The sequence below is a fragment of the Herpailurus yagouaroundi genome, unplaced genomic scaffold (assembly GCF_014898765.1).
Source record: "Herpailurus yagouaroundi ecotype Mexico unplaced genomic scaffold, PumYag 196, whole genome shotgun sequence".
Taxonomy (NCBI): Eukaryota; Metazoa; Chordata; class Mammalia; order Carnivora; family Felidae; genus Herpailurus; species Herpailurus yagouaroundi.
Genome location: NW_024412427.1, coordinates 29,009,256 through 29,022,249, shown reverse-complemented (window position 1 = coordinate 29,022,249; position 12,994 = coordinate 29,009,256). Strand labels below are relative to the sequence as shown.

The 12,994-nt window shown below is 43.8% G+C and overlaps 1 long non-coding RNA gene across 1 annotated transcript; it reads left to right on the top strand.

Annotated features, from left to right (window-relative positions):
- Positions 1–367: 367 nt before the first annotated feature.
- On the top strand, positions 368–12,728 carry LOC121012515 (uncharacterized). The gene is made up of 4 exons (XR_005782155.1): positions 368–461; positions 914–1,053; positions 10,778–10,874; positions 12,505–12,728. It is a non-coding gene; the product is annotated as an uncharacterized LOC121012515 (long non-coding RNA).
- The last annotated feature ends 266 nt before the right edge of the window (positions 12,729–12,994 follow it).

Here is a 12,994-nt window from a genome sequence, read left to right as displayed (position 1 = left end):
ATTCAAATTATCAGCCTAAATAGTAAAATATGTAGAGATAATGTAGGATCTATATTGAAAAACTTAAGACTCTATTAAAATTTTCAGTTAAGCGAAATGGTTGGACCGCATGCATTTAATTCCTCTCCTTCCAGAGGGGAATTCTTATCATTTAAAGACTATAAATATCAAGAATATTCAGAATTCTTATAATTTAAATTCTTATAATTTAAAGAATAAACCACTTTAAACCCAGGGGGTGAAGAGAATGAGAGAAATAACCGTCGAACGAAAAATGGCAACCGATTTATGGCAGAAAGGAGGCAGATGGAGAGGGGTGAGGCCTTAAAGGAGCAGCCGAACTGCCATCTACAGAGCAGGACGTTGGCTACGCTATGGGCTCTCAGAGCATCTCCAACTCAACGTGGAGGAATCTGGTGCCGCCAAGAATGGGGTGACAATGGGATCGCACACACGCAGAGGTTGGTTGAATGTCTTTTTAGAGAACATTTGCATTTCCTGGCCCTCCCTATCATCTCCCAGTTCTCCATCTGTCAACCTTTCCCCACCCATTCTCTGCTTCTCTCCTTCCTCCTCCAGTCCTGGGCTTCTTTGCCCTCTGGACTCCAATTGGATTGAACCGACGAGGGGAACCGTCGGGAAACTGGAGGGTGGAAGCAGAGAAGGAAGTAATGGTGTTTGTTCCCCTATCTCGTTGTGGCTTTTTCACAATTCGGCTGTAGCCCTTCATGGGGCCAGCTCCTGTCTGGAGACCCTTCCGAAAATAGCTCTCAAGAGGCTCCAGAACATGCTCCCTCCCTTTGTCCTTTCAGGCGCGGGGATGGTGATGGCTTCTACCGCTCCTGGTCCGGGAGGGCTTCCCCCTCCAGGGCTCGGTCCATCAGCCCCACGCATTTCATTAATCGTTGCTCAGGCAGATGCCTGGACTGTGCGTACTGATTCCTGCTGGGCCCCTGGCTGATTCTGCTACGCAACCAATGCGGCCCGCGTACCCACTCCCACTCGAGACCCTGAAGGACTGTGTGGATGGAAAAGCTCAAACTCCGAGTCCAGGTATACAGAGATAGAGATAGGGGCTAGGGGCTAGGGATAGGGCTAGGGGTTAGCGGATGAGGATAGGGTATAGGAATAGGGGATAGAGAATAGGGATAGGAGATAGGGGATAGGGGATGGGGATGGGGGTAGGGATGGGAAATAGGGATAAGGAGAGGGGTAGAGATAGGGATAGAGATGATAAAGATAGAGACAGAGATATATCTGTATCTTTTTAAAACCTATCTATCTGTACTGCATATAGAAATTTTTTTATATATTATGTTGGTATAGCATACTTTTTTTTTTTTTTTTTTTTTTTTCCTGGTAAGAGACTAAAAATACCTGCTAATCTTTTGGGGAAAAAATTGTATAAGACAGAGCATGGCACAAGGCTTTGATCTTCACTGTAAGACTTTCTGTACATTCAATCAGTCCGTGGTGAGCCTTAAAGCCAGACTTTCTGGAATCAAATCTCTGCTCCATCATTAACAGCTGTATGACCCTTTGGTGCTTCATTTTTCTTATCTATAAAACAGGAATGATGATTTTTTTTTCACTTCATAAGGTTGCCTTAAGCTTCATTAAATAAGTGTGAAGCATTCACAACAGTGCCTGGCACATAGTAAGAATTCGATTAATGTTATGTTTATTATTACGTAAGAGGTGGGTGTATCTCTGGGACCATATTATTTATGCTCTTCAGTATTTAGACAAATAAATGATACTAATAAATCAGGAAAAATAACAAATAATGTTTTCTTTTTTTTTAATTTTTTTTTAAACGTTTATTTATTTTTGAGACAGAGAGAGACAGAGCATGGACGGGGGAGGGGCAGAGAGAGAGGGAGACACAGAATCGGAAACAGGCTCCAGGCTCTGAGCAGTCAGCACAGAGCCCGACACGGGGCTCGAACTCACGGACCGCGAGATCGTGACCTGAGCCGAAGTCGGACGCTTAACCGACTGAGCCACCCAGGCGCCCCACAAATAATGTTTTCAAAAGAAAAGACACATGCATCCTCACTCACATGCTGGCATAGATTATTTTTTCATATAAACTAATTGTCACTCATTAAAACACCGAAAATATGTCTGAGACCTCACAGCATGGAACGGAAACAGGTTTCAGGTGGGAGAAGAGGAAAGAAGAGGGGTTTTTTGAAAGAGCACTGGTCCCAGATTCAGCAATCCAGTCTGAGCTCCCTATTCTGCTCCCTACTAGCTGTGTGGCTGGGGGTAAATCACCACCCGTCTCTGGTCCTTGGTTTGTTTGTGAGAGTTGTAACAGATGCTCTCTTGGGTGCTGCACAGCTCTGAAAGTCTGTCCCATTTACTGGGAGATCAGGGACACTCTCTGCAAGGACTAATGTCCCTGGGAGCATCTGAATGGCAAGGCAGGAGGCAACCCACTTTTTGCCACTTTGGGTTGGCCTCTTCCTTGGACACAAATTTCTCCTAAAAACAATTAGTGAGGGGCGCCTGGGTGGCTCAGTGGGTTAAGCCTCTGACTTCTGCTCAGGTCATGCTCTCACGGTTGGTGGGTTTGAGCCCTGCGTCAGGCTCTGTGCTGACAGCTCTGAACCTGGAGCCTGCTTTGGATTCTGTGTCTCCCTCTCTCTCTGCCCCTCCCCTTCTTGTGTTCTCTCTCTCTCTCCCTCCCTCTCTTTCTCTCTCTCTCTCAAAAATAAAAATGTTAAAAAAAATTTAAAAACAATTAGTGAAACATATGGAGTCATTTTATTTACCAAAGAGGAGCCCCAAAACAGCAAGAGGAGAAAAGATACTCCCCAATGACAACCTGGTCAGGATTCCATCCCCATGCTCAGAGCGGGTCCAGAAATCAGTGCATCTTTACACCTGAGCCCAGGAAAGGCAGAGAGGAGAACTTCCGTCCCTCCTCTCCAGTCTGTCATTAATCTTCAGGGTGTGGGACTACTCAGGCATCTGGAGAGAAATTAGGAGTGGGCAAGGCAGCTCTGTTAATTTATTTCCAGGGAATTAGATGAAGTAGCTTTGCCTTACTCAAGGCTTATGTTTACAATCCTCTCTGGCTACCCTTTTTTTTTTTACCCCCTGCTTCTTTCTGCTTGGGTTATGTTAGCCACATGAGTAATTAGCAATTAGCAGCATACAACTTGCTATGTGCTAATGGTAGTGGATTTATTTGGCTCAAAAATCTGCTACTTTAGTTTTGGGCCCCTTAAGTTTCATGGTTAGATATTAAAACTTGAAGTTGTAAATGACAAAAAGCAAATGGAAGGCCCAAGGAATGAAGGAACTGGACAGTATATATGCATTATGATTCATTCATCGTATCCCCATAAAATAACCCTACCCTCCGCTTTTTAAGATGTCACCTCGTGTACCACAATAGATCAGAAAACGCTCTTGTGCACTTTCCCTTTCTATGGCCAAATTTAAATTCCCCATGAGATGGAAGATGCACTAATTTAAATCTGATGACAAAATTAGTAAATAGCACAATAACCACACTTTGAAATTTTTTCAGCTTTCTATCACGTCAGACTCGGGGTACCTTTGCTTAGGAAAGCCCTGACCCACTGCCTTCTCATATCTCTGCCTCCCAATAACCAGCGTGGAGACCCCAGCGACAGAAACATGCACGGAAAAACAACGGGGGCCTGAAGAAATTCAAGACAGGAGGAGAAGCGAAGTCGAGGATGACGGTAGCTGGACTGCTAATTTCTGTCAAGTTTACTGTTGACTTATTTGGCATGACTTATTTACACTCACAGTTTGGGGCTACGAACTGATTTATACAGGTGTCTTATCTCTCCGTTTACGTGCCTTGCTTAAAAAAATGTTTAATGTTTATTTGGTTTTGAGAGAGAAAGAAAGATGGTGCGAGCAGGGAAGGGCCAGAGAGAGAGGGACAGAGGATCTGAACTGGGGTCCCGTGCTGACATCAGAGAGCCCGATGCAGGGCTTGAACTCATGAACCATGAGGTCATGATCTGAGCCAAAGTCAGACGCTTAACCCACTGAGCCACCCAGGCACCACTCTCCATTTCTCAAGCGGGTGGTGAGAGGGGGGCCTGGCCAAGATACAAGGCCGGTGTATTTTCTGAGCCAGCCAGAAGCATTGCAGAAGAATAGGGCAGAACACTGATTTTATTTACCTTGTTCTAGCATCCTGTTCTTCATGCTGTCCAACTCTTCCCCGACATCCTCTAAACCAACCAAAATGGATGGATAAATAGCCAAGGTAAATCCTCTTCCAGATGAACACATCTGGCATCTGTGTTTTAACAGTGCTCAATCCTAGCTCATGTTCTATGGGATCAGAAACCATGCTTCCTGGGGCGCCTGGGTTGGCTCAGTCGGTTGGGCGTCCGACTTCAGCTCAGGTCACGATCTCGCGGTCCGTGAGTTCGAGCCCCGCGTCGGGCTCTGGCCTGATGGCTCAGAGCCTGGAGCCTGCTTCTGATTCTGTGTCTCCCTCTCTCTCTGCCCCTGCCCCATTCATGCTCTGTCTCTCTCTGTCTCAAAAATAAATAAAACGTTAAAAAAAATTAAAAAAAAAAAAAACCATGCTTCCTTCCACACAGGCTCCATGCCTCAGGGTCCCTTGGTGCTCACACAATCAATACCCTTTATAACACCAACCTGCCTACCTGGGGTGACTGTGAAGATAGAAGAAAACAAGTAAGCAGATGTCCTATACTACATGCTTGGCATGGAGATCAAACTTGTGTTCCAAGAGCAAATAGTCTGACTGAACAGACCCATGTGAAAATAGAGGACTATGATTTGATGAGGGGTGCGTTCACCGCTTTATAACCTGCAAAATGAAATATAAATGTGATGATGCATGGTCTCATTCTTCTAGCTTTTATCTTCACCAATGCTGCTCATAATCTTGGGCATCCAACAGTTGATGGAATAGTACACTCACAAAGTTCTTTTCTTACAGTTCATGACCTTGCTACTGTACACGAATTTAGTTGTTAATTCTTTAGATACTAAAGCTACAGACCTCTATCTCTGCTTTTCTTGTGTAGCTTTTACTCCTGAATGTTTTTGGTATTTATGATATATATATACATATACATATGAGTATATGATAATATACTATATATAATTCTTTGACTTCACTAAACTCATTTTGTGGCTGCCCCATTATCCTTGGTGTTTGTATAGCGGGGAACGTGTGTGTGTGTACGTGTGTGTAGATAGTAAAGGAGTCGCCCCTATCGTGTTGAAAACACTGGGGAGTTGATGATCTTACCTGGGGCCAGAGCTTCTAAACTATGGAGTTAAAGAAATCCAGAGAGTGAGCCTATCTCCTTAACAACTTAACTCTTGCTTTAGTCATGGCTTAAACAGAGGAGGACTGGGATAGGTCAACATGGAAGGCTGTAAGGACAGAGGGGACATGAGACCTGGACAAGCCATCCAGGAAGTCAAGTTCCAGTCTGGGAAAACAACGAGGTGGAGCAGGGGGAATGCGTGAACTGGCACAGAGTAGAGGACGTGTCACTAAGAAACCGTGGGCAGGGGGCGCCTGGGTGGCTCAGATGGTTGGGCATCTGACTCTTGATTTCAGCTCAGGTCATGATCTCATGGTTCTGGGATCAAGCCCCATGTGGGGCTCTGTGCTGACAGTGTGGAGCCTGCTTGGGATTCTCTCTCCCTTTCTCCCTCTCTCTGCCCGCCCCCCCCCCCGCCCATGCACACACAGGTGCCCTCTCTCTCCCTCTCTCTCAAAATAAATGACCATTAAAAAAAAGAAAAGAAACTGAGGGCAGAAACTCAGGTTCTGAAGAACTAGATGCTGGGGTCTGTGCTCTGATACTGAGCAAATGGTCAGCAGGGTCAGGACACAGGAGGTCTGAGCAATGAATGGGATCAAGATCTAGCTACAGAGTGATTCCTAATCAGATTTCCAGCCTCTTCAATCCTGGCCAGGACACGAGGCAGGTGGACTATATTTCCAGGATAACCAAGGGCATTGCGGAATAAAAATCCAAAGCTCCTAGGGTGGCTCAATCAGTTAAGCATCAGACTCTTGATGTTGGCTCAGGTCATGATCTCACGGTTCGTGGGTTGGAGCTCTGTGCTGAGCGTGGAGCCTGCTTGGGATTCTCTCTCTCCCTCTCTCTCTGCCCCTCCCCTGCTTACGCTTATGCACATTCTCTCTTTCAAACTAAATAAAATAAACTGTAAAAAAATCCAGGGACATCTGAATGGCTCAGTGTCTGAGTCTTGATTTTGGCTCAGGGTATGATCTCAAAGTTTGTGAGATCAAGCCCTGCATCGGGCTCTGCACTGACAGGGTGGAGCCTGCTTGGGATTCTCTCTCCCTCTCTCTCTCTGACCCTCCCTCATTCACACACATGTGCACGCTCTCTTTCTCTTAAAAAACAAATTAATTAATTAAAAAAATCCAGAGCCCCTATATCAGAGGTTACAAAGTGCCCATGGATCAAAACCAGCCCATAGGTTCAGTAACGGTAGCCAATACCTATATTATACCTGCCATGTGCCTCTAAATGGTTTGTGTATATTAATATATAATATATAATATTAATAAAGAAATTTGTTAACAAATATGAATAAATTCCATCTTTACCACAACCTTGAGGAGTAGAGATTATTGTCTCCCCATTTTACAACTGAGGGGTTTACACAGAGAGGTTAAGCCACTTGGCCACAATCACTCAGCGAGGAAGTGGAAGACTCAGGAATCGAACCCAGAAGGTCTCTGAAGCCTGGGATCCTAAGTGCTGTGCTCCACTTTCTAATTGTGTCTTATTTGGCTCAGGGGCTGACATGTAATAATTTAGAATGCATTGTGAGCATTTAAAGATTGGGAGATAGTACATAAAATTCACAGTTCTAGTTTCTCTTAAATAGTTGGAATGACTGTCAACCTGGGTCCACATTTCTCCACAGCAAATTGTTGGAACTGGCAGTTACCGCCTCTTAGGTGGCGCCTGAGGTCTCTGCTTCCCCAGAACCCACCACTCCCTCATGTCCACACCTGACTCCTTTCACTCACCCTGTTGATGAGGCAGCTTTTAGACCAAAGTACTGATCTTTCTCTACCCGTGTTGTCCAACATGGTGGCCGCATGGGAATCTCTACACTTAAGTGTCTTTAATTGAATTAAAAATTGCCTCCCTTAGTCTCACTGGCCTCATTTCATTTTTTTAAAATTTATTTGTTTATTTTGGGGCAGGGGAGAGGCAGAGAGAGAGGGAGAAAGAGAATCCCAGTAGGCTCCTGCACTTTAGTGCAGAGCACAATGCAGGGCTCGAACCCCCCAACTGGCGAGATCGTGACCTGAGCCAGAAGCTCAACCAACTGAGCCACCCAGGCCCCCCTCACTGGCTACATCTCAAGTGTGCAGTAGCTACACGTGATTATTGTTGAATTGGACAGCGCAGATAAAGAACATTTCCATCATTGCAGAAAGTTCTATTAGACATCGCTGGTCTGGAGAGAAGACTATCCTTTTCGTTAGCTTTTGCACCGTATTCCAGCAACCTGAGGAAGACGATATTCACAAATTGTCCCTGCATACGGCACTGTGGAATTATTTCCTGGAATGATGGATATGAACCAACAAAATGCAAACCTGCCACCCGCTGAGGTCTCTTTGTTCTAGAGCCCAAACTCCCTTCAACACTCCATGGAAGTTATAATCTTGCCCAAGAGTTCTGGACATATTCATGGCACCCTTGTTCTCACAGTGACTTCTGCCTCTTGACTCCTATTTCCTTACTGCATAAACCTAGACATCCAACTAGCCCTTTGGCTTTGTTTTCCACATACAAAACACAAAATATCCACATAAAAAATGCTTATGGGTAGGGTAGGGTAGGAAAGGAGCATTTCAATGGAGTTTTCAAGGTAACATCAGGCATCTTCAAATTTCATCCGGCCACCTAACCACAGAGTACTCTCCACTACCCCTGTCCTCAAGGCAACCTTCAACATAACCCCATGTTAGTGTCTCCTCTCTCTCCGACCCTTTTCTCTTTCTATGTCTTCAGTTCTCCCTCTCACGTGTACCATAAATTCCTTCTCTGGTCTCACATCCTCTTTGGTGATATTTTGTAGTCCTGCCTCATTGAGACCCTTTTATTTCCCCCCAGAATCTTAGCTACTCAAAGCAAAGTTGCTTTGGGTAATTTCCCAAAGACTGGAGAAACTGGAGAAACACTCCAGTACTAGCTATTAAAAGAGTGGACCTTTCACCTCTGAATAGGAGCATAATTTCTTCTTTCTTTGACCCCCTTAAAGCCTGCAGCATTATAAAGCTTCTTTGCTCTGCTATGCTAATGGAACAAACCAAATCTGCTACACATCAGGGACACGCTATCCCTGGATTCACAGAAAGGCTTGCAAGTGCACAGGAACCCACAGCTCTACTTTGTGCAAGACTTGAAATCTCAGTTCAGATTAGGAAGACTTAAAAATTCCATGGAGGAGGGGTGCCTGGGTGGCTCAGTTGGTTGAGTGTCCGACTTCGGCTCAGGTCATGATCTTGCAGTTTGTGGGTTCGAGCCCCGCATCAGGTTCTGTGCTGACAGCTCTGAGCCTTGGAGCCTGCTTCGGATTCTGTGTCTCCCTCTATCTCTGTCCTTCCCTCGCTTGCTCGTTCCCTCTTTCTCTCTCAAATAAATAAAAACGTTTAAAAAAATTCCATGAAGGACTTTTAAAAAGGATTGATGTAGACTTCTCAGGTTGTAACTTCTTTTTTTCCTGAAAGTCACTTAAATGAAAAGGATTCGTATTTCTATGTGAAAATAAACATTTTGAGTCTTAATTCTCCAAGGCACAACTGTTACCTATAATGCCAACATGACTTTTTTTTTTTTAAGTTTATTTATTTTGAGAGAGAGAGTGTGCAGGAGAAGCAGAGAGAGAAGCAGAGAGAGAGAGAATCCCAAGCAGGTTCTGCACTGATCTGAGCTAAAATTGAGTCAGACATTTAACCAACTGAGCCACCCAGGCGCCCTCCCAACATGACTTTAATTTTCTGGGTTAGTAAAAGAAAATTTGTTTGGGGACTGACTCCTATCATTTAAACTTTGTTTAGCATAGTGATTACCCAACATTAGTGTGCATTAGAATGCCCTAGAATCCTCCTTAAAATACAGATTGCTGGATTTCCCCATGGAGTTTCTGATTTAGTAGGTCTCTGATGACAATTTTGGTTTCTAAATGCACATATAGAGAAATCAAAATTAAAAGATTAAACTGTGTGTGTGTGTGTGTGTGTGTGTGTGTGTGCACCCTCATTGACCCTACTGTACTTCTTATAAAGGTGGGCTTATTTTTGTTTCTGTCAAAAGGGCCTAGGCTCCTTCCAATTCCCTAGGCAGGTTGAAGAAGATTTGGGGGTCACAAAAAGTGATAGTGTATGCATGATTATCCCACCCCATTTGGGGGGTGGTGGTGGTATTTAATCCAGTACAGAAACGAAGATCTCCTAACTGGCTTCAGATCATCCCAAAAGGAAGACAGGACTCCTCTGTTGGATAATGTTTTCAAAGTGTTCTAGGTAAGAAAAAAGGCTCCCAAACTGGGACTGTACCTTTAGTTTTCAAGGATCCCTTGGTACAGGAATAAAGTAAAATTACGGGGCAGGAAAAATATGAGGGCCTATGAATCAGTCCATGTGCATGCGTACCTTCATCAGGACAATTGTTCCCCCAGAACCTTCTTGGATGCTGGGATTTCTTCATCCTGAGCCTTTTTTGTAACCCTGGTGACCATCAGCACATCCTGATGACTGGCATCTGCCAGTCGTGGTCAATGTCACCATAACAACCACTTTTTCCACTGCTCTGTGTCTCTCCCACTGCTGCTTCCTCCTAAAACTGACAAGCTCTTTTATACACCGCATGGTTCCATTTTAACAGGTTATTTTATATAGGGTTATATGAATAACCAGATATATCCTTTGTGTTGAATCATATAGGTCCACCAAACATCACATCTCTCAAATGAGGAGTCCCCAAAACCCAGTGCCGGTCAGAATAATTTCAGCTTTCTTCTCGTCATTGGGTTCTTTCTTCTAAAAATGGAATGACAAAAAATATCACAGTTGATGGAGGCAGCCTTAGACTTAGCCCAGCTAGATAGGCTTTACAGTGAGTGACAAATAGCTTTGCTATTAAGTCTTCTCTAACAACAACAAGTTGTGCTTAATGCAAAGTCCCCCTTAAATCATGAGAAGCTGGATAATCTCGCAGCTGAGAGGCAATGCTTAACTAAGCATGCATTGCTGGGTTCCATGAGTCTCCAGTGTCCTGCAAATATAGTGTTCCTTCTCCACGAATGGAAGAGGATGATGAGAAAGGAAGTCCTTGGTGAAACCGTGAATTCATGAAAGATGGTCTTTGTTCTCCATCCCCTCCTTCAACTTTTTCCCTTACCCAGTTGGATCCATGGATGCATTCTTGCAACTTCTCTGTAAGACTTAAATCATTACAAAATTATTTCTTTTTTACCTAGACTGTGACTTTAGTTATTACTGAATGAAAGGTCCTGAGAGTGACACATACCCCGCTTCACTTTTCTGACACTCTGTGTCTCACCTCCATCCCTCCAAAAACACTGCTTTTCTTGGTCATGTTTTTTTTTTTTTTTTTTTTTCTGGGAGAAGCAAAGTCTTTTCAAAATAAGATTTCTATACATCCCATTAAAAGAGAAATTTATTGTATTTGAAAATATATGAGTTCAAAGTTTTCCACTGCTTTATCTACAGATCCTAACAGCTAATGCTATTGAGTACTTCCATATGCTGATTACTGTGCAAGTTGCCTTCCACATTATTCCATGGAATCTTCACAAAATCTCTAGAGGTAATCTCTAATGAGGAAACTGAGGCAGGGAAGATTATGCAAGTTTCCCAATGTCACACGACCATCAAGGGTAGGTCAATGTGACAAAAAAAAATCCATTTTATCTTCCAAAGGGGGGAACCCATTTCCTGTTTCTTCGGAGAGGGGAAAATCTGAAGCTCTTGGGAGAGAAGGACAGTTCCCATAATAAGTCTTGCTGGCTGTGAAATTGACTATTTTCCAGGGTGATATAAAAAGCAGGCGGAAAGGTGATGTTAATGACACTTGAGGCTCCTTCTTGGTATCTTTGCACTTCCAGATGCTGAGCGGGAAAATCTCTCTGTCCCTAATTACTTTTGACAGTCTTGAAAATGAAGTCAGGTCAGAGTTACAGTCAGAATATTCAGGCAGAATATTCAGGCTGCAGCTGAATTTATTACAAAAGGACAGAAGAACTTGATTTTGGTGTATACGACTCAGTAATTGCTAAAAAAAAAAAAAGAGCAGAGGCAAAGCTGAAAATATAGATAATTGGAGGAACAACAATCATTATGGAGATAATAGAGGTACATTCCTCTAGAACCACGGCTTTTGGTCAGCACTTAAATCATAGGTTCTAAATTTATCCGTCCTCTCTGATGCAAAAGCAATGTTCTAAACAATCTGGAATGTAGTAATGAAAAGAAAAGAATGATACAGAATATTGTCTTCACAACCTCAATGGCCTTCAAGTGTATTCTTCTAAAGAACTCATCATCATGGTGAGACCCAGAAGCTCTTTAGAAAGCAACTCCTACCTTTGAACCTGCCATGTTCACGTGGGCCCCACATGCTTCCCTCCTGCCATGTCCCTTGACTGGCACGCCCCTGACACCCTTTATCAATCTGGGTCTTGCCATCCTCCATGGCCTGGCTCAGTTTTGCTCTTCCAGACCTCTTTCCCTGACCACCCCCACACAGCATGAATGGTTCATTCAACAGACAATTACCACACATGGTCTTGTGGTCATTCTCAAATTATTGTCTTCAATGACCATTTGAATCTTGAATCGTATTTTCATTTCCCATGTGTAGCAGACTTGTTTCTTTATTTAGCTTGGAATTTCCTTAAGGCCAGGGTTGTGTGCCCCATGACCAAGTGGAGAGGAGGTCCAGTAACTGGCAGATAAAGTAATGGGGCTGTTGGGCAGAAGTGGAAGGTACAGAGGAAGAAGAGATGGCCTAAAGATGCTGGGGTCGAGGTGGGACATACCGTAAACAATGTACCAGGTGTAGAGCTCAGGAGAGAAGTCTGCTGTATTTAAAGAAATTGGGGAGGAGAAGGAGAGGAAGAAAAAGAAGAAGGGCAAGGGGAGGGAGAAGTGAAGGAGGGAGAGGTGGAGGAAGAGGGGGAAGAGAAGGAGGAGGAGGGGGAGAGGAGGAGGAGAGGAGGAGGAAGAAGAAAACTGGGGAGAGTAATTCTGATTCTACCACTTCCTAGTTGAGTCAGAAAAGACCAGTTCCCCCAGCTGTGTGTGGTTTCCTCATCTGTAAAAAGAGGATGAAGGGACTTGTCTCAAAGTGCCACCAGGAGGATAAAATGAGATACTGCATGTAAAGGTAATTGTGGTCTCTACCCTCCTTTCATACAAGTCCTTTCTTTCTACTACAGGGGAACTAAAACGTGACTATTGGAATTACAGGAGTGGAGGAAAATCGAGGAGATGTTTTGAAAGCCAAGGGCGAATCTAGCAGACATGTAGCAAATTGACCTCTGTAACAATCAAGGAGACAACAGAAGGAAAGTAAGCACTAATTGGGCTCCAGTTCTGTCTCAAGCGCTCTGCTGGACTAGGTTGCCATGGTTGGTAAATAAAACAGTCTTTGGGACCCTGATTCCAAATAATGAAAAGTATCTCATAGCAGATTAAATACTCAAGGTCTGGAAATTTTTAAATAGCATTATTTAAAGCCAGAACATAAACTGGAGTAACAAATTCAATGCTAGTCAGCTCAGCATCATTTGTGGGGAAATACCAGGAACGGTTGTGAAGGGAACAACTTGATAAACGTTAAGGTAATTTGATTAGAAACATGCAATATATGCTTCTGATGGGAGAAGATATTCTAACAGCTCACTGGTTGGCTTACTTTGAAGTAAT